Below are 22,056 nucleotides of genomic sequence, written 5' to 3'. Positions count from 1 at the left end.
ATTGTCAGCTAGCATTGTCCTAAGATGAAAAAAGATTATTTCAGAGGAAGGTGTCTGGAGTTATTCCTTCTGCTATAACTGACTTATAACCATTTAAACTCAAGTCTTGAGTCTTGAAAAATAGAAATTCTTTGGGCCACTCATTTCTGTTAAGGTGATCTCAGTGAAATGTTAGTCCACATAGGAACAGTTGCTTTACTGTCAATTTATAATGTGCAATTCAGCATATTACACAAACTATATTACAATACAAACCCTGAGGTAGCAGTATAGGTACCTATAAACAGCTGTGAGTCACTGTGCAAGACTAAGAATAACTTTTGTGAATAGCTCTGAATGATAAGTGCAGATAGAGTGAAAGTCATAACTTTTCAACAGCTGGCTTATAAATAGCTGCCAATACCACCTCAAAGCCCACTGTAGCTGTTTGTTGGAAAAAAAAAAAAAAAGTTTTTGTCACACATTTTTTAATCAGGATTTTATTATATCTGCCCAAAACTAGGGTCTATAGGACCATCAGAGTCCCCCCCAAATACATTTTATAGTAAAAAGTTGTTACATAACCTGATCCCAGTTTTCCACATTACTCTCCAGAGGCTCTGTCCCCTGAATCCAGCTGAAGGCCATGAGGATCCAGTTGCACGGGGCTTGCTCGCAGAGCATTCACTCTCTCAGTGCATCTGTAATCCACTTTTCACACCTCTGAACACAGAACACGACTCATGCAAAACCAAGTGTGGAAATGTAACAAACTGCTGCTGAAAATGAGTCTGCAATAGCACTTTCACATTTCTCCATGTCTGCATGCAGCCAGTTTTTCTTCTCTCTGATAAGGACGTGTTATGCCAGGAGAATACCACATTGTTAAAATGATCAATAAATAATTATTATGATCAATAAATAATTAAATAATCTATAGCTATTTTGTGGCCTTCTCAAACCATTAGACTTATTTTAGCTGATTGTTTTTTCTGATTCATGTGTCTCTATTCTACTTAGTTTAAATAAATCCGCATTTTTAGAAGATATTTAGCCTTAAAATGAGAAGTATCTGATGGGATGAAAAAATATAAAAAGAAAAATATAAAGTAGACACATCTGTAGACAAACGACATTATTGTCACAAACAGATATTCTAATTAAATTTACATTTAAAGAAAAAATACTAGAAAAAATTGCTCTTATTAGAATAGTCAAGAATTTTGTCATTGACACCTACAAAACCATAATTCTTCTTCCTACTATTGTGTTTGCTTCTGCCATGGTATTTACCAAAACCAGACAATAAAAACAAGCAAAGAATTGTATTTACTAATTTTTATTAAGTACAGTGTATACATGTAATTAACTGCTGACTCTGGGCCAATTTATATGAAGACAAAGTGACAAATTATACTGATGCAGCCACAAATTACTGATTTTCAGGAGATTACACTGACAGTAGCATACTATCATTCAGACACACCTGAGTTTGAGTATTGTGAGCTCACATATTTGAACCGTGATGAATTAAAATGGAAAAAAAAATCACTGTATGAAGCTGTGACCCACCCAAGCAAGTGAAGAAAGCAGAATAAGAAAATTCCAAAGCAAATATAGTTACAATATGGACGCCTCTTTGCTCACACAAAATCTACACCAGCCTTATAATTATGTATTATAAAGATGTATATGACTTCGGGATAACAGAGTGGGGGAAGAGGGAATCCTAAAAAAATATACACAGACCTCATAGGCTTCCTGCTGCATAGGGAAGGACATGGACAGTTCCGAACACAATGTGGCCCCAAGTTAAATAAAAAACAGTGGGAACCCTCCTTGTCCTTTTGTCCTTGAGACAAAACAAGAGCTGCTTAATGTTAGACTCAGGGAAAATTCCTGGGCTTTCAGTGGGAGTTTTTGTCTGACTGGCGTGCATGGCATTGTTCCAAGAAGGATGGGGAGCACAGAGGTGAAGACTAAGAAGTGATATCACCCTTCTGCAGCCTGGTGTACTCTGTAGAACACAAAAGGGTTTATATTCAGATCTCACAGTTACCACCTTTTTCCACCAATAGGATTTGTGTTCTGGAGAGGCTGCTTCCATCCTTTATATGCAGAAAAGTTAGGAAGAGATTTGAGGAGATAAATGACATTGAGCTCAGTCAAGTCAACTTTTCCAACACTGCTGGTGCCAGTCTGCCAGCTGGTGGGATTTTGGTGTGTTGTCCTGTGCCTTAACAGTCTGGATAGCTTATCAGCTTTTTTACATGCATGTCTCTCTGCAGCCCCACCTTCCCTTTGCCTCAGGGTATTTCTGTCTACATTTAAGAGGAGCAGAAAGAAATGGAATATATATCTTTTATGCTGCCTTTGATTGTATTTTATGTTTTGTAATTATTATAAAAATACCTCAAAGCTCTGTTTTTCATTTATTATTGCTCATTTAATGAGATAAAACACTGTGTGCTAGGAGTTCTTGACTTTTTTTGTCATCTGAGATTGAAAATACAATGATAAATACATTAAATATTCACAAAGGGAGTCAAATAGGGTCATGGAAAGTGCCATACATTAATCATAAATGTGTGGTATTCCCTTGTTAAATGATACAGTTCAGCTTTGCATTTTCTGACAAATGAGGTCAAGATGTTGTTTGCTGTTAGAAACTAATTAAAGAAATTTCTTCAGATTTTTTTAATGAAGAAAAGCAAATTTTGGAAATGATAATGTGAAGAAAATTCAGGCTATGGTGAGCAAAACCATTCCCAACCCAACCCCCCCCCCCCCGCCCCCCAAAAGAATACTTCTAAAGAAAAGGTGTGATTGGTTACAAAGTTCACTTGGCTCACATTCTCATCATTTCACCAGTCAATAAGATTACATCATGGAAAGAAAACGATGTCTTATGACAATGAGAGATAAGAGGAAAACAATGAGAAACTGATTACTACTGTCAAATTCTGCTGTTATTTGAGCTATTTTACTTTAGTATTGGCTATTAATGGGATCAAATGAAAGAAAGACCTTTCAAAACTTAGCTGCCGCACCCCTTGTGTACAGTTCATGTCCAGAAGCTGGAGACTGCCTCTCTCTATCACCTGGGAGAAGGCGACAGGTTGAAAATGGGTTGCACGAAACACCTATAACCTTTACTTGTCCTTACACCTCAGCCCACAGAGGCAGCTGGCCCTTCTGGAAAGTATTTTGGTCTATAACTACTTACAGTTGAATTTCACAACACTCCCATTATGAAGATGCTTCTTTTCACACACGGGGTTTTTTGTGTAAACTTATTTTATGGATGATCAAAAGGCTCATCTCATTACCCAAACAGCAATCACAGTCCAAAATGGAAGTACAGGAGTGCCTTCACAGAAGCATTACTTTGGTTTTGGTTAGGTTTATCTTTAATGAAAATAATTGCAAATATTAGCATTTTCTTGCAGAAGCGCATCTCTTTTTATTTCCTTAAAAAATATGGATTCTTAGAACAGTCATAAATTTTTTCATATCCTTTGAAAAAGTTTTGAACAATTTATAACTGAGTAGGATGGTCCTAGGTTATATTTACCATGAAAAAAGAGGTTTGTTCAGGCAGACTGTATGCTGTACATGTGTATGAATGTATGCTCATGCTTCTTATCAACCATGGCATCAACAATTAAACAAACTCTGTAGGACAATGGTGAGAAAAATAAAATTTTTCTGCCTGCTTTCAAGTTCCACTGAAAGCCACGGTAATTCTGGCTCTGGGTCTGAGGATACATTTGAATATAAATGTCTGAGGAAACAAAAACCCTAGGATATATCTCTTCCAGCTAACCAAGCATGGCCAGGACACATCACTACTACAGGAGCATTTGCATCACTAATACAGTCCCTGAGCATAGTTTTGATGACAGTCAACTACAAAACTCTCAGGTCATTCTTTGTAGAGAAGGAGGAGGTAACACAAGACCGTACCCAATAGGCAGTTTGAATGCAATCACCTTGTTTTGAGAATCTGGGAGTGAATATCTATGGTGATTTGAAATGTGTCAAGCCAACAGACTTTGAAACTGGACAGTACCTAACTGGTTTGTATACCAGCATAAAGGTAGTTGAACACTCCTATTGACAGGGAAAGAAACCTTCAAAACTGTATTTTTCATTTTAGTTTATTTCATAATAGAAATAAACACTTTCTGGAGTGTTTTCAACAATGAAGTAGCAGAAAAAGCTGGCAGACAGTTTACCATCAGTAAGAGAACAGAATCCTGTCAACAGTAGGAGATAGCTAAAATTCTTAGCAAACTCTTCTCAAATGTGGCTCCCTTTAACTCCTGTATTACAGATAGTTAGGCAATATGATGTAGCCAAAATCTGTTTCTTTCCCTTTTAACTACATCTCCTCTTGGCTAAGTGTATTTTTCTCCCAAAGCCTGTCCATATGCATGCAACAGTTAATTAAAGCTTTGTCCAGTGAAAAATCTTCCCATGTCCTCGGATACTTATTTCTACTAGTTTGAATGGAAACAAACTGTTCATTGTAGGGTGGACAGAGAATTCTTAGAACCAGCCTCAGTTGATCTAATAGCCTGAGCATGAAAGCATTTGTGAGAGGACCGAATGCTAAATAGTGAGGGTGACAAAGACCATCAGCTTTCAGACCTAACTATCCAGAAGAATGCACAGAATGCAAGAGGTGGAAAATTCTAAAAAGAGGGAATTCACAGGACATTTTTGTGAAAGTGCCAAGAAACATTTTGACCTTTCCCTGCATTATTTCCCTGGTAAAATAAGTAGCATTGGACAAAATCTGTGGTGCTGTCATACACTACAAATGGCAATTCTGCAGCTTCTAGTTAAACCCCCTATGCTACTTTACACTGTACATTTCAATATTTCTTCTGCGTAGAATAATCTATTCTACTTGCAAGAACTACTTGTGAAGAAAAACACTGAATAAAAAGAAAAAGCAGGTTATTAAAAGCATACATTAATCCATTTATAAGAATATACCTAATACTTCAACCTTGGCAGACAAGGTGAGTAGGTCTCTGTAAAACCCTGGCACAGCTTAAAAATAGCAGTGGGTAAAATGGTATGTTTTGTGCATCACAGTCTGTGGTAAGATGAGCAGACTGTTATCCATGAGGAATTATGCTTCACGAATCAGGAAGTCTGTTCATTCTGTTCCATCAAGCTTAGTATGGTCATTACATAAAAATTACAGATCCAGGGTCTCCTTTTTCCTTCTTTTCTTTCCATTTTTGCCAGAGCTTGTGGCTTCTTTCAGGAAAACAAAGGTTTCAAAAGCCAACACTGCAAATCTTCATCAACAGAGAACCCTGTGCCAGCCAGGGCACCCCCATGAGTGAAGACATGTGTGCCCAAAACCCATGATGGCACTATGGCTTCAGACAGAAGCTAAGATTAGGCATGTCTTTGTTATGGGGACATGAGTTTCTGTGTTAGGCATGACTTTTTGCCAGACTGCTGAGGCTGGAATATTCCCTCAAAAAAAGAAAACAGTGTTTGGTGTTGAAAGGAGATCTTCCTTCTTTCCAGTTGTGTGGGCTGGTGATATAGTCAAGAGTTTTATGCACTCTTCCTTGTGGCTAATCCCATTGTGCTGCCAAGAGTGGGCTCTATTTTACAACCAGACTTTCCAGGTCTGGCAAACCAAACATAAGACTAGGAAGCAAAAAGGGCAGAATTCTATCCTGGAGAAGAGTAGAAAAAGGTTTCTATCATGCACAATGTCTTTTAATTTTCAGGGTGGGGGGGAGGGGGGAAGTCTCTTCAATCTCTCTTGAGTTTCAATTTGAACACATGCATATTAAGTAGAATGAAAAATACTGAGGAGGATGGTTTTGAAGTCATGGTTTCAAAGATAACAACACATTCTGTATTTTTCCCCCATTATGTGCTCTTTTACAACCTTCCTCCAAATTGAAAGGGATTTCACAAGGGCTGCCTGGACGGTGGTCTATGATAGAACTATGCAGAGTTTCAGGACAGGTGCCCTGGGAGAAAGGAAGTGTCCTTAGATGTTTGTTCAAAGCAGCAGACTTATGGTTGAGCAGCAGCAGTTTAAACAGTCTTTAAAAACATAGATATAAAGAAATTTTAATCTTAGGAAGAAAGAGGTTTTTTTCACTTGTGACAAAAACAGATGTCTTGGAGTTTTTCATAAGAGATGTAATAATATCAAGCATGGTGTCCTGGCCAGTTTCCAAATAAGGTAATTATAAAATACCTAATTAGATGTTTGCTTAGCTTCAGAAGCATTATATTTAGGATCACTGAATTTAAATTTGTTAGTAGTGTTTTTAAGTCCTTTCATGGAGCTGCTGAAGTCTATTTTAGAAATCAACAATTGTTGATACACAATTCAGTTATGTATGATATTTACAAGCCATTTTCTGATTTCTTCCAAAACACACTATGAAAATCTATAATATTTTTTTTCTCAATGACTTTAAAGTGAGAAAATAAAATATAGTAAGGAAAACAGAGAAAATAATCCTTTCATTCCCTCATATGCCTTCTGGTCAAGGAACATTGCAAAAAAATCTGAAAATTACAGAGCAAGATACATATTAAAAACCTTGGGTTTTTTTCTTTTCTTCTACTACACTTTATACATGGATTTGAGTGTGTAGATTTTAGGCTAACAGAATCGAGTTCAAAAGCATTCTTAAAATAAGCACTATAACAATAAACAGTACATAGAATATAATTTTGAGTTCCTCAGAGCAAAATCCAGTCTTTCCTTTTCAAGATTATTTCTATCCTCAAATATTGGGACAGTAAAGGCTTTCTTGGTGGTTTCAATCCATCTCAGACAGAGAGGCACCAAAGAGAGTAGCTCAAAATCAGAGATCTTACTTCCCCAATTCCCCCCCACATCCTTCAAATACAATACAAGCTATTTTCTAAAGGCCTTTAAAGAGCCACTGACATTTAACAGGAAATTGGGGTCCATGCTCAGAGGATAATTTCCTTAAAATGACACTAAAAAACTCAAGAAAGATACTTTACTCTTTCTATGCCTGAAGACATACTTAAAAGAACTCAAAACTGAAAAAATATAAGGAATAAAACCTTAACAGGGAAAAAGGAAGAGAAGGTTATGTAGGAAAAGAGTGTAGAAAATGTTTTGGACAACACATAAGAGCTTTCATGTGGAAAAATATTCTCTGAATATCATACATTGGCTATTTTTAATATCAGCATCCACAACTGTTATGTTTACTCAGTCTTTCTTTATCTTGCCCTGCTTTTTGTACTTCTTTCTAGCCATTTTACTGCTCTGAGAAACCACATACCTGTAATATAATCAAGGATAAAGAAGATTGCATACTGAGTGACCATGACACAGGCTTTTAGTCACAATTAGATCATGACACAGGACCCTGGGTCATATCAGAAGGTGCTCACAGGGAAGCTCCTTTGCTCTCTCCTTCAGCAGTGAGCCAACAGCTGAATATGGTCCAAGTGTATCAACCAAATGATCACACATTGAGGAAATCTCCCTTGCGGAACACAAGAAAATGTTGTGATAAACAAGGACACACCTTTGCACAGCGACAAAAGGTGAAATCAAACTTTAGTGCTGCAGATATATAGATTCCACACCTTGCCAAAGATACTACAATTTCTATAACACTACCTTGCTGCTCCTATTAAAGAATGCAACAAGTATTCTTTGTCATATTTTGTGCAAACATATTCATGTCATGACACAACAGTTTTTAGAAAATGCATGAGCACAACCATTCATGGTTTTGATATATTCCATATCATTCTCATTAATTTATAAATGCAAAATGAAGACAAGAGGATCATTTTTCTTTTAATTACAAGTTATCCATTAATTTGTTTTCCAGTACAACAAGAAATCCTAGCAAATCAGGGAGAGTGGGAAGTAGAGCTTTAGTTACTGTTAGCCAAAATAAATAGAACAGGACCAAAGACTAAATCCCACTTTCTGACCAGATCTTCTGGTGTAAAACATATAGAAGATTCAGTTGCAGAGACTCATGTATAGTGAATATATTTGATATATTTGTTTGAGGTGTTTATCTCTTCCACTGATGATGGATTACAGTTATTTGAATGTACTTTTGACATGTGTGAGTGTATCCAAACTTAAAAATACTGCTGACCTTGGACAATAATAATTGCTCATATATTTATCACTTTTAGTCCTCTTCTGAGATTACTTACCCCTCCAAGCACCACCCAAGATTCTCAAATGGAGTTAACGGTCTAGAAGAGCTGGTCTGACTTCCCACTGCTTGTGTAAGGAGATAGAGGGAATCCAAATGGAAGAGAGCAAAGCATCACTGCGATAACCTGTTGGCACTTTTCCACATTTTTGTACAATCACCTACATTTCACTGGCAGCAAACATTCCATGGTTCACTTCTACAAGATGTAGAAGTACACGGATCTAACAGGTCATTGCCAAAGAAAGTGTAGACCCCACCTACTCCCACATTTGTGTTCCATGTGTGTTCCTGCTTATTTGGTACTGCCACTCTACACTTTGCTGACCACAGTGGTCTTCTGATGCCACCGTCACTCACCTCCCTGACCTGGAAGAAAATAACCAGAAAGTGGACAATCCTCTGAGTTGAATTAACTCAAGAAAAGAGGCAAAGTGTGAGCCAAAATAGTCGAGACAGGGTTCTGAGAGAGTGGGACAAGAAAGAAAGGCTCAGAGTGGGGAGGAGGAGGGAGTGAGACCTTCTTCAGTGGCAGCAGCAAGGTGTTAGGTTGACTTGCAGCCATAAACTACCTTCAAAGCACCAAAAACACTGTTGGGCAAAACTGCTAGATGCAAAAGAAAGACAAGGCCAAAATGGTTTTCCCCATACACTTAGAAAAGTGAGATCCCCTTGAGAAAGAAAAGGCACATACTTAGTTAATACTTTGAAAAATTTGGGTTTAATTAATTTCTGCTAATGGGCATGGAGGGTGCAGATTGTTTCTCCTCTGAAGTTAACAACATTCCTTCAGTTGAGAGGTTAAAATTCAGGTGATTTATCACCAGTACATGACATTACTCTTTGCAAACATAATCATTTCTAAACCAGAGATTAGCCTGATCCAGTCTAAGACCATAACCCTTTTGGAGTTACACATTCCTATATATAAGACTTTCCTTTGTAATTTTATTTTCTTTTTACTTATCCACAGCATTGGTCAAAGGAATTATCTTACTCGAATAAAGGCAGTAGGAGGTTTTGGTAGAATATAATGTTATTACTCATTGTAGCATTTGCTTGATTATATCATTTGCAAGACAGGCCTCTTGATAGAACACTGTTTACTTACCCCTGCACTGAACACATCTGAGTACCAATCACTGCAGGGTTGATTCAGCCATTCAGCCTCCAAGGAAAGATAAATTAGCTTTAAGTTAATTTGGAAAAGACCTCCCAAAATAAGAGTTCTTTGGAATCTAGGAAACAACATTTATGGAGGTAGAGACTTTTGCACTGTGATTTGTGTGCAATTTGAAGTCGCTGTAAAAATATTGCAGAGATAACTTTACAGGAAGGCACTAGGACAATCCTGGCACTGCCCACTTGTTACCTGCAGACAAGATCGAACATCACTCACTGCTCAGGCTCTCATACATTCAAACTCAAGGCAGTCTAAATTTCTAAACATATTGTTGAGTTAGTCACCTCTTAGAACTCATCCATATCTTACCTCTGCACAAGAAATAAGCTTGCCTAAATAATCAGATTGGTGTCCATTTTCCTGAGGTCCCTGAAGGGGCAGCCTCCCCAAAGCCCCACTGAACTCCCACTGGCACCACGGGTGCTGCTCAGGTGCAGGCTGGTTACTAGGGGCTTGGGCAGCGTGGTGGTGGGCTGAGCAGCCCACCTGAAGCAACTGGGCTGAGGGGATCAGGAACATTGGAAGAGGTGGGAAAGGAGGCAGGAAATGCTGGACAACAGCTCAGAGAAAGTGGGTGTTCAGAGTGGAACAGCAGAAGAAAAGGGAAGTACACACAGTTACTGTGTGTTTGACTAACACAGTGGAGATGATTCATTTTCTGCTCATTTAAATATGGTAAAATCATTCACTGTGTGACTCCAATACACTACTATTACTATTTTATTACTGTGGTTACTGTTATTGTTATTATTATTATTTGAATTTTATTACAGGCATAACTTCTATATTCATTGTCATTTAAATCCCTGCGTTTTGAGGTGAAATCACAATAACATTGTTCCGGTCAGGTGTGGGATATGACAACTAACTCCAGTCTAGAGAGCCAGAGACACACTGGGTGTCACTGTTTGGATCACAGCATCTAGGGTCAGTCTATGAGGATATTGTTTTACAGACCTAAAAGTTTCAATGAGGCTGTAAGGGCCAGTGGAGGGAGAAGGGCAGAGGGCAGGATTTGTCTCTCCCTCCATTCCCCTGACCCCCACAGAGAAAGGAGAGGCTTCACTTTTGTCAGAGAGGAGCAGCATGTACAAAATCTTTGTTAGCAGATGCTGCTAGGATTCCCTCTCCATCCCTGAGACCAGGTGCCTTCAGCACAAGGCCAGAGGGGTCTGCAATGGCCAAGGCAGCACCAGACACAGTTTTGAAGTTTTAGCTCAGTGGTTTATGCAAAGCTACAATGAATTAGCTGACTACCAATCTTGATTCCCAGGCCAGTTTGCAATATTTGAGATTCAAGAGAGTGATACATGAAAACTCACTGCGAATCAAGAAGTGTGATACAGAGGAGAAAGAAAATTGTCAGCTGGGGTTAGCTTTTAGCATGAATTCTCTGTGGTCATTGGCTTGCTTTGGCTCCTCATGCTTGTTCTTTCTTCAAAGAGAGCAAAAGACAAGCATTCACAGAAATTGTACTGAGATGTTATCACTCTTCTTTTTTGGAGTGACAGTGTTGGCGAGATGACATATTTCAGTCCCTCCAGACATCTTTCAGATTATATAAATCAGCATCATTCTGTTACACTGATAACACCGTGAGAATCCCATTGAACAACAGGCTCCAGTCTCCTGTTGGGAGTGCTGTAATCCTTACGCCTTCCAAAAACACTTTCTTGCTGCTCAACTTAGTGACCAGATCAGGAGGAGTAAGAGTCTGTGATGTTTTCCAAGACTGCTTGCATATGGATATGGCAAATTTTTCCATATCATGTCAGCTGTTAGACATTTAATTTGGTAGTTCAGAAGAATTTAGTGTAAAAACCACCTAGCTCTATCACTTTAGCTACCAAATCACAGCTGAAAGGCGAGGAAGCAAATGTCATGTGGATATTGCAGACTTTAAATATCAGCCTTCATGACAAAAGGTTTGGCTCATTTCTTCTGACTTAGACTTTAGAGATGCTCATGGACCTTTCTTTTTATGTTTGCATTGAAATCTCGCTACAATCTTCTGTCCTAATTCTCACTATTCCCACCAGGCTCCTGGCAGCAAGCACACCTTAAATAAAATCAGAAAGAGGAATGATTCATTAATCAGAAAGCTCGTTATGTCTAGAGCAAAGAAATATTCAAGTTCGTGTACTGCAACTAATGAGCAAATGAGCAATTTGCCTAATTTGCCTGTGGCTTCAGGCTTGACAAGTATCCTCACCATGGCCAGCACGGAACACTTAGAGGTGCTGAAGAGCACTATTAAAATAATTACAAATTGACCATTGATCTGCACAGAGAAGATCTATCCACAAAAAGTCCTGATCTTTCATACCATAATTGACATTTGTTAAACCACTCCCAGGGGAAAAAAAATTGAAAAGAACTGTTTCATTTCCTTACTTGAATTCCTATCCAAGTGTAAACCTGGCCTCCTTGGGTTGATTGGCAGTTGATAAAACAAAGACCTTGCATTCAGAAACACAATGCATTCTAAATGGAATTTTGGAGTGACAGAAAAGTGAATCAACAAGAAAAATATGCACTTTCATCTTGACTCAGTTGATATACCATACTGTGTTAGATTAGTCTATATTGTCTGCAATTTAATTACTCCTGGAAAAGACACATTTCCACTGTAATATTCTCTATTGAGTGGTAGACACTACCTACATTATGTTTGAACAAAATCAACCTATGCTAAATTTTCAAGTGGATTGTATATATTTTATGATTACAGCACAGTTTATTCCAATTACTGAGAACTTTTCAGAATACTTTAGAAAAATAAGGTCATTTTCAGAGAACTTAGTGTATTTGGAACATATAGAATCAAAGTGGAGTTGTAAACTAAGATGCTTTGTCCGAGGCAACTCAGCTACTCAAAAAATCTTGATGTTTTTACTCTGGGCTAATGGAATTATATAAGCAGAATTACTTAATATCACTACAGGACAAAGCACATACAGATAAATAATATTTTTGCATTGATGACAACACTTTCTTGTTTTCAGCCGTCTGATTGTCAAAAGGTAGTATTCCGAAAAATAAGACTGATGTGTTCAAGTCCAGGTGCTTCTGTTTTCTTGTTTATCGAGACAAGGAAATTTCCTTTGAAGGCAGCTGCTCAGTAAACCTGCAGGGCTTACTTTATAAACTGCTCTAATTTTATCTCCTTTCAGAGATATAAAGATTGGGCAATAGCCCCTTCATTTTCAAAGCATTGCCCAGGGCCCAGGAACAGAGGGTCCCAAAATAATCACAGGAAATTATGCAGCTGAAACTCCATGTGGTATTTTCAGCCTTCTTTTAGCTAAGTGACCCATCTTAAAAGAACATATAATTTCACTGAGGCCTTCTCAGCTGGGAGACTACCATGAAAGCCAATGACAACAGTCAGAACTACCTGGTACCCAGAGTCATTCTGAGATACACTGTGGGAAGAATGTCACTGAATTGCCTCACATTTTCATCTTAAGTATATGCAACCAATAAGAGCAAACAGAGCAGGATGCTATCACCTCTTTTGTCATGGTGAGAGTATAATTTACCCTAAGAGGTAAGATGCTTAGATCAAAGCCCACTAAAATTTCAATTCCCTAAGTAGTAGGTTTATGTTGTTATTCTTCTTTTTTGGGTATTCTGGCAAAGAGAATGAGATTAAAGAATATGATGATAGATTTCCTAGACTGATAGATAAATAAAGACAAAAATTATGTGGCCTGACCTCCTAAGCAATACAAGCCAAATGACTTCTCTGAATTAGTTGTTTTTTGGTTTTTTTTAACTAGAACATATACTTACAAAAACAACTGGCCTTGATTTACCCCTTACACCTTGTGAGTTATATCAAAGCTGTTAAAAAGAGGAGCCTTTATCAAGTCTAACTATATTTAATTAGTTTTAAAGCCTTCTACTATCAGCTTTTTAACCATTCAAAATTTACAAAGTGTAATGAAGATACTCATAGACCTTTTTGGACATCCTACTTGGGTTGAACACCATGAGCTACTCATGTAAGGCAGTTTTTACAGTCCTTTAATCACATCTATGGCTTCAATGCATTTCCATATATCTCTCTGTCACTTTAGCGTGCAGTTTGGATTCTTCTCCACTCCAATTCAGAAACATCTTTTTTATACATACAGAATTGGCATAAAAATTTTGGATGAAAAATGACACTGGCACCTTCTATAAGATAGAAGTTGCACTTTTTTCTGTACCCCTGCAGCATCACCGAGTCCTTCCTGAAGGCAGGTGCCCTTAAGGAACTATGTTAAACAAAAGTTATAATCATAATACTAGCAGACCCAAAAGTATTATTCTGCTCATCATAACCTTGTGAGTTTCAGGTTCTTCTTATAGATATGATGCACCTGCTTTCTTGCTACCATATTTTTTTCCTATTTGACCTACCTAAATCACATATTATCTTGTTTTTTCTGTGACAGTGACTGATTCCTTTTTTACTTTATCATTCTTTTGTAAGCTTATTCAGTAAGTTTTTGGACCTCCAGTTTCTTTATAAAAACATTAAATACTGTAGGAAAAACAGCGACCTCTTCAGAACCCTGCAGCTGTTCATTGATGGTTCCCTCTTTACAGTTATATTTTGAGATTCGGTATGCCTCCAAAGTTAAGTTACTGTGATACTGATTTTATTTTATCTAGGTTTTAAATCAAAAAAGCAGTGTAACATCAGTCCAGCATTTTACAGAAATCTCTCACATTGATCTATTTCAATTGAACTAGCCTGAGCAGAAACAGTAGGCCTTATTTTCCATATTCCATGTGTTTGTTGGTACTAGTTTAGTTATTCTGTTACCTCTTTCTTAATGATGATTGAAACTGTCTATTTAATTTTTCTGCCCTAGACCGACAAACATCTAGAGCAGCATAGATTTACTTTTTTTAAGACTTTTGAACTTCTTCCTCAGAATATTCCTAGGCTTTTCCAGAATCACACCAAATGCGAACAACTATTTCAAGAGCTCCTCCAGGAAAAAAAAAAAAAAGACAAAAAGAGTCCAGACATGTGGATTGAAAAAGTCATGGGTTCCTAATAGCTACTGCTTGACACTTTCTGGTAGCTCAAATGGAAACCATTGTATTTGTTTCCCTGGAAGACACCCATCTGCCTATGAGCATTGCAGAGATATCTGTGCTGCAGTTCAGCCTTGGATTTGGGTACTACCACCTCTGGGCTCCTCCTGACACTGCATTCAACAGGCTGCCATATCACTGACCTGCCGCCGTGAATTTCAGTAGTATAGCAGAAGAAGAGGTCTGAATTGATGAGTGCTGCCACTGACCAGGTAATTCTGACAGGTCAGAAGTAATAAGCTACAATTAATTTGACTTAATTGGAAACATCTCATGTCAGTGAATGGGGGAAAAGATTAGCAAGGCAAAACTTCCTGCTGCCAAGATGTGACCTAGCACATATACTGGAGATGATAAATGACAGGAAATTGTTGAAATAATAAAGAAAAACAGGAAATTCAGGTTTTTTGCAAGTTGCAAAATCACAGATGTTTAAATGCAGTATTATTTGAAAATCTGTCTTTATGAAAAATGACACTGTGATGGAAATGCTCAAGGTCACTCCAGTTGCTATTGGTGTCTGCCATGGAGCTCTACTCTGGTTATCAAGTATGTAAATTACCCACAGGGACTGGATACTGCAAAATTCACCACATTCTTTTAATTGCTGTGAAGTCATTGTACAAGCTCCCTGTGAGCAATTAGCATCTCTATTCCCCAAAAGGACAGCTTGCCAAACGTCTTACAACTTGCTATGTAGTGTCTTCTGCACAGGAAGAATCTTTATTACACGGAGTAGCTGCTCTGAGCGGGGGTGAGGGATGTATTTTAACAGACGGTGGAGGAGTTCACATTTGTTGCATTTGCACACACTTGCAAGTGGAAATCACAGAAATTGGTCTCATTTCTCTCAGCAGAGTAGCCTGGCCTGCATGTTCCTATGAACTCTCTTACAAAACCTGATATAAAAAAGCATGGAAAAGCAGGGCTGGTTTCCCTTCCACCCTGTGTGCAACGTATTCAAAATTATGTTTTGTTTTCGTTCCTCCACTCCCCATTTATTTCAATCTTTTCCTTATTTCTCTCCTCTCTCCTCTCTCTCTCTCTCTCTCTCTCTCTCTTCCTTTCTTTCTTTCCCATTTCCTTGCTTGTGTTGTCTCCTCCCAGTAATGACCCAGTGCTTAGCTGGGGAAAGGCAGGAGGTGTGGGGGCAGGACTGTGTTAATGCCCTAATTAAGTCTGTAGTTAGCTGATGGGAAAATCGTTGTCAGGAAAGCTGATAACAAGCATAAACATGACAAGCTTGTTTTGAAAAGCCATCCTGTCACTCTGTTTACTTAGGCTACTGCATGCAGCTCCAAGCTACTGTCATATATGTTTATATTGATCCATCTGCATCACTTGCCTCTTCCATTTTTTTTTTTTTCCCATTTAAGGAATATAGATAAATACTTCACACATCTTGCATTTAAAGGGATCAAGATGTCCCCACATTAGACGCATATATACACTGATTTAAGTAATAATACAGAATATGGAAGAGAATGACTGATAAGGTGAGGAACTCCATGTATCAGCTTAAATTTTCTGAATGACCTAAAGATGCCCTTGTCCATAATAAGTTTTGTTGTGATATTAGAGTAAGTAATTAGGTTATCATTAAATATGAGATGCTTATTTTACATATATTTTCACTAGAGATCTGAAAATGTTACAAATTATAAGGAAGAGTAGCAGTGTGTACAAAAATATGTCTCAGCCTTTCCGCCACAGCAGACACTGCAAGTGCAGTATTTCTCCCACAGCTGGAATTGGATCATTGGATATGCTTCATTCCAGTGGCAGCCAATAAGCCTTCATGAACTGTTCAAATTATAGTCTGTATAAAACTGCTCTTTAGGCCATTCAAGTGGCATACAGTTTAAGATTTCTGCTTTGGAAAAACCTGTCTTTGTTTCCCAGAGTGGAAGATTTGCTACAGCGTGGAAATTGAGACAAATGATCAAGCCTTGTGTTCCTGAGGAGTCCAGCATCGACATGTTCCTTTCTGGCTTTGGATATTAGCAGAAGTGACAACGTGAGGCCATATGCATGGCTCTGGAACTGAAGAGTGGTTTGCATTACAGTCTTCATTCGATTTTGCTTTGGCTTAGGCAAAAGGAGCCAAGTTTCCAATTAAACCATGCACTACCTTCTTGTTGCTGATGTTTCCTCTCTTAACCACTGATGACTCATTTCAGGTGAGTAACATTTCAATCAAACTTTAATTATTTAGTGGACACAGGAGGGGTATGATTTGTCACTGTCCATGGACATGAAGAAAGTTCAACCACATTAGCCTCTCTTTCCCAGTGACTGGGATTTTAACAGAATTTATTCTATTTGTGGCATGTAAAGAAAGAATTCCAAGAACTAAGGAGGAAAGATTCATCACAGAATGCCTAGTAAGAATGTTTTATAAAAAGGAATGTTTCTATGGAACTAGATTTTTATTATCATTATATCCTGTGAATCACGAGGAAAAATTAAACACTTGAACCTCCTCAAGGGTCTTCTGTCATCTGGAGGGAGTCCACAGTGTGATTAATTTCATTTTATGTAACCATCAAACAGGTAGATATCCAGAGATCCTCCTCCTTACCTCGTGACTAGAGACAGACTCCTCAAAAGGGCTTGTCCTTAGCCCCCTCTGGCTTAAACAACCATTTTAAGATGGTATGAGCAGACTCCTGAAGGAATTTGCCCCCTTCCCTGACTACACAGAGAATCTGCAGTTTAGAAAGGACAACTTGCATTGTCAGCTGAGTCAAACAAGACAGATGTCATCCTGTTTTCTGGAATCAGGACTAGGCTTCCATCCTGTACATGGATCAGCTACCAGAAAGTACAAAACATATTTGTTCTTAATGAACGTCCACAACACTAAACAGATTTTTGGTTTGAATCATTGTCTTTATCCACTTCTCTCAAACACAGTATTTACACAGTGCCAGGGGCAGCTCTGACCTGTGGCACTTGCTCTCACCGCACTTCCTTGGTGGGGAGGGTCCACTTACAGTTTTGCAAGGAGCAGACACTAAGGAACAGAGAGATTGATGTTAACTCTACAAAGTGTGCTTCAGCACTGCAGTAGCTCCATGGCACAGCAAATCACTTTTAGGTGTCTGGCTCCCGTCCAAAATCCACATCTTCAAATTTTAATGTGTTTTGGCTACAATCGCACAGGGAATTTCTGGGGCAAGACAGAATTTAGGTCTTCCAAATCCTAACCTCTAAAAACATCCTAATACCCAAGTTCTCAGTGTTTCCTTTTTCAAAGGAAGCATGCTAGCATGCAGTGGCACTGACTGACTTCACCTCTAAATTACACTTAGCTCTGTGCAGATATATGGCTAAGCCCTGTCACCCCAGAGCAAACCCATCCATACATGAAGCAGCTATACTTCCTTTGACAGTTCTTTTCTTCATCACAGCTTCAGCTCCTATTTCAGTAATCTTCCCTTTCTTACCTTTAACTGTAGCAAATCCACATTTTAAACATCTTCAATCAGTGATAAAAAAACCCACAGTGACCCATCTCCTCCCTAGCAGTGTAGAAATACAGACAAAGCTATATTGCATCATAAGGGAAATGTCAGATGTGCAGTCACCTGCAGCAGTCACTACTGAAACAGCAATTTCTTTATAACAATGAAAGGAAATAAAAGAACATCACTAATGTATTTTTCAAGTTCTCTGTTGTTAACTCTCATGTCCTGGCCAAATGCCAGTCCTGGCATTCTGAATGACCTAAATTCATTTTCTCTACACTTCCAAGTAGATAAGTTATTCTAATGAGAATAAGCAGAGAAAATTATGTTACAGTAGCTGGGGCTGCTTTTGGAGAACAGCTTTCATGCAGGAGACTCCCAACGCATTTTCTCAAACACAAAATCAATTCAGCTCTGTGTTATACCAGCCCTTACAGGCACACCAGAAGATGTGAGATGTAACAGTCAAGACTGAATCATTTTGTGGTGGAACAAGTACCTCTGAAATCCCTTCTTTGCTAAGAAGCCACAATGAGTTAAGGCACCTCAAGTGCTGATTAATCAGGAAAGCTGCCTCATGGAGTAATTCAATAAGAAAAATTCCTCAGCAGTCCTGAGTAAACATTAACATTCTCCTCTTCTGGTAAGAAGACTTCATGAAAGTTTTTCATGAAGTCTAATTCTCATGATGAGAACAGAGGCTACAGTTATTATAGCAGTAGAATCTGTAGCCAGAGGACAGACCATGTTTTTAACAAAAACAAATCTAAATGAAGAAAAGTATTTGCTTTTTTTTTTTTTTTTTTTTCCGATTTTTATTCAGCAGGAATATCAAAAAAGCTTTTCTTGACAAAACATATCACAGGTGTTTCAGTATATTTTGGTTGAGGCCCTACAGGTTCTTTTCCTTCACAAATCTTAAGTAATATAGAAAAAAAATCTGCCTTGCTTGTAACTCATACTTGCTTAGTGCTACAGGAATCTGATATCTAGGGCTAAATGAGCAAGACAATTTTTAATTTTTTTCAATTTTATGTTTGCAAGATTTGTGATACAGAGAAAATGTTCATGAAACACCTCTGGAGAATGGCCTGTAGATGGCTAAAGTGGCTCACATGCTATCTCTAATGTAAACAGGAAAGTTGTTGATGAAAAACACCCTCATATATGCATGGAACTACATGTTAGTGAAATTTCTGAAGAGACCACATCTACCACAGAAATGTTTACAACTTCACAGACTGGCAAAGGTCAAAAACCACTGGTTAAATAATACACGTATTTAATTGTACATCTTCCTTCAGTGGAACCCATCATGTGACCAAATTCCCATCCACCTCTTTGAAGAGTTCTCTAGAGATGAAAAAGCTCTCTCTTCTGTTATCTGACTGGTCTCCAGTGATTCATGTTGAAAAGCAAAACTTCAGAAAAACAAGCAGCCTCTCAGAAATATTTCTCAACACTAAATAGTCTTATTTTTAAAGATTCTTCCCTGCAGACAGACTTACAGACATTATCTCTGGGCAGAAGTCTAATGTCCTGTCTAACACTGTATTTCTGAGAAAATCAGGAAGCTCTTCTCTGAACAATTAGGTGGGATGAAGAACTTTGGTAAGGAAGCAACAGAAATATCAAAACTTTTGATGAATTGTTCAAATTCTTCTCTTTTCCAAAGCAGTTCTACATGTCTTAACAGAAGTATGCTCTATCAACCTTTTATTCACACTTCTATGGGATCACCCGGAGGAGGAGATCAAAATCATTTATATATACACTCTAAGAAATGTTTAAACAGAAAAAAGAAATAAATCCCAGAAAACTCTGTGACTTGTTCTAATTTACACTGTGAACTTATATCAACAAAAAGAAAAGAAAATCCTCAATACCTGTCTTTGAACACATATATAAGAGCTATTGCACAGTTAAAATGATCTGACTGGGAATAGTTTTGAACTAATATACCAAAACAGAAGTCTCTCCAAGAATGTATTTCAAGTGCAAATGAGTCAATAAACAGAACACAGAGTGTAAGATTCATGCCCAAAGTGTTTATGTCAGAAAAATAACCTAAAAACTGACTGAGACTGAAGTACAGTGTGTTTGCAGGCAAAGCAAATACTTGTTGACAATACAGGCAACTGAAACAAATCATGGGGTAAGGGAAAAAAAATTGTTTCTTTTCTCAGGAGAGAGGAAGGACAGCAGAGAGAAAGATTATATCAGTCAAATGGTTCTCCCTCACAACACAGAGAAGTTTTTACTCTTTTTTTACTTGAAGCAAGCTTTCAGAATACTACAGACTTTAAACATCTAAGAGCACATCTAAGGGTGTAGATAACACGTCTAAAATAATCAGATGCCTTTTCACATTGCACTGTTAGAACAATATAATCAGTGTCAGTTAACATCTGCTTCGAATTACTGTTCCTCTGGTTAGTACCCAGTAAACTCATTAGACTCAGGTGCTGTGTATGTAAGTGCAATCTTACATTACTGTGCTGGAGTAAGGAAGACACATTTAACATAAATAGAGAAGTTAGCACATCTTTGCTACTAGAAGACAAGCAATGAATTAGTCTTGTTTTCTTATCGCGCCTGTGTTTGTTTTGATTGCAGCAGTGTCCAGCCTGGTGGAAGACAAAGATAAAACAAACTCAGAAAAAAAGTATTTTGAATAATCAAGGTCCATTTCTCAGAGTGAGCAACAATTGACTTCAGTGCTATTTCAGTGCTGGCAGTGGAATGGGGGAAAATGATTAATCACGGTAACTACCATAACTTCTCACTCTTATGTACTTTTTTACAAAGTTATATCTGTGAGCATTTTTGTTTATTGTTCTAGAAACTTAACTTTCTTTTAAAACAGCACTGCCAGATCTTGAGATTTTGTCATAAACCTCACAATAATTTGAAAATTAGGTACTAGAAACCCAAGGATAGTAAGTATTTTACATTTTCTTCTTTTTTCTTAACTGGTTTGTTGTTGTTGTTGTTGTTTTTGTTGTTGTTTTTGAGTTTAACATACATCAAGGAGAGTGAAAATCCAAATAAAAAATAAGGTCTTAATCTCACAATCTGTATTACTGTTGAAGCCTTACTGTTTTAGATGGCCTGGCTCATAACTTTGCTGAATATTTGTGTGGGCCTTGTAGCAATAGCTTCCTGGGATAATGAAATTACTGGCTCTTTATATGGGATAATTCTTCCTCAGAGCACTTCCTCAGGCTGATGAATAAATCCAGAAATAAAAATCTTCCAGTTTGCTCTAAGGTGTCCAAAGGGTGAAGCTGATATTCCATGACACAGCACCAGAGAAGCAGACCTGTAAAGCCAAAGAGTTGGTGCTGAAGAACTGGTGCCCATGCCATGTGGATGGGAGGGAGTTTCTGTTTTGGTTCTCTGGGAGGATTTTTAGACTAGGTTTAGTCACTTATGTCAGCTTACTGTCCTTCCTGTTGCTGTGCCTTGAGAGTGCATCATCATTTTCATTAACCTGAGTATGGTTTGGGCATGAAGACTTCTCTGCAATGCAAACCAAAGCACAGTACATGGGGAAAAGGCAAAGGAAATCCTAGTCCAAACTACTGTATTACCATGAGCACATCCTGAGCTGTAAGAGGTAAAGGTTGTGGGTCTCTGGCATGTAAACTCGTCTAAACCAGAACTGTTGTACTCCTACCCCACAATGATTTTCTCCATGACCCACTTTTTCTTTTTCCTCCATTATGATGGCAAGTTGCTTGCCTGAGAAAACACCATGGTTTCAGAATGTTAAAAGAGAATAAATAAAATAATTTAAAAAGAACCTCACCATTTTGTTTTTCTACTCAGTCCAGTGCTTTTCCCTTTTCTTCCCAAACCAACTGCAAAATGTTGTCAGGCGAGCTTCAGTACTCGAGGTGGAAACACTCAGCTGGTGATAGAGCTGGAGATCAGTTGAAAGAGTTCAAGGGCAGAACCATGGCAGACCTGATGGCATTACAATCAACACAGAGGACTCTATTTTTAGAGTTCAAACTCTATCTTTGGAGTTCAAATTCATTACAAAAGCAGCAACAGGACACATTCTGAAAACATCTGTGACTGGTATCTTCATGGTACAAACCAGCAA

Source organism: Hirundo rustica, chromosome 3 (assembly GCF_015227805.2).
Source record: "Hirundo rustica isolate bHirRus1 chromosome 3, bHirRus1.pri.v3, whole genome shotgun sequence".
NCBI lineage: Eukaryota > Metazoa > Chordata > Aves > Passeriformes > Hirundinidae > Hirundo > Hirundo rustica.
This window is presented reverse-complemented; position numbering follows the sequence as displayed.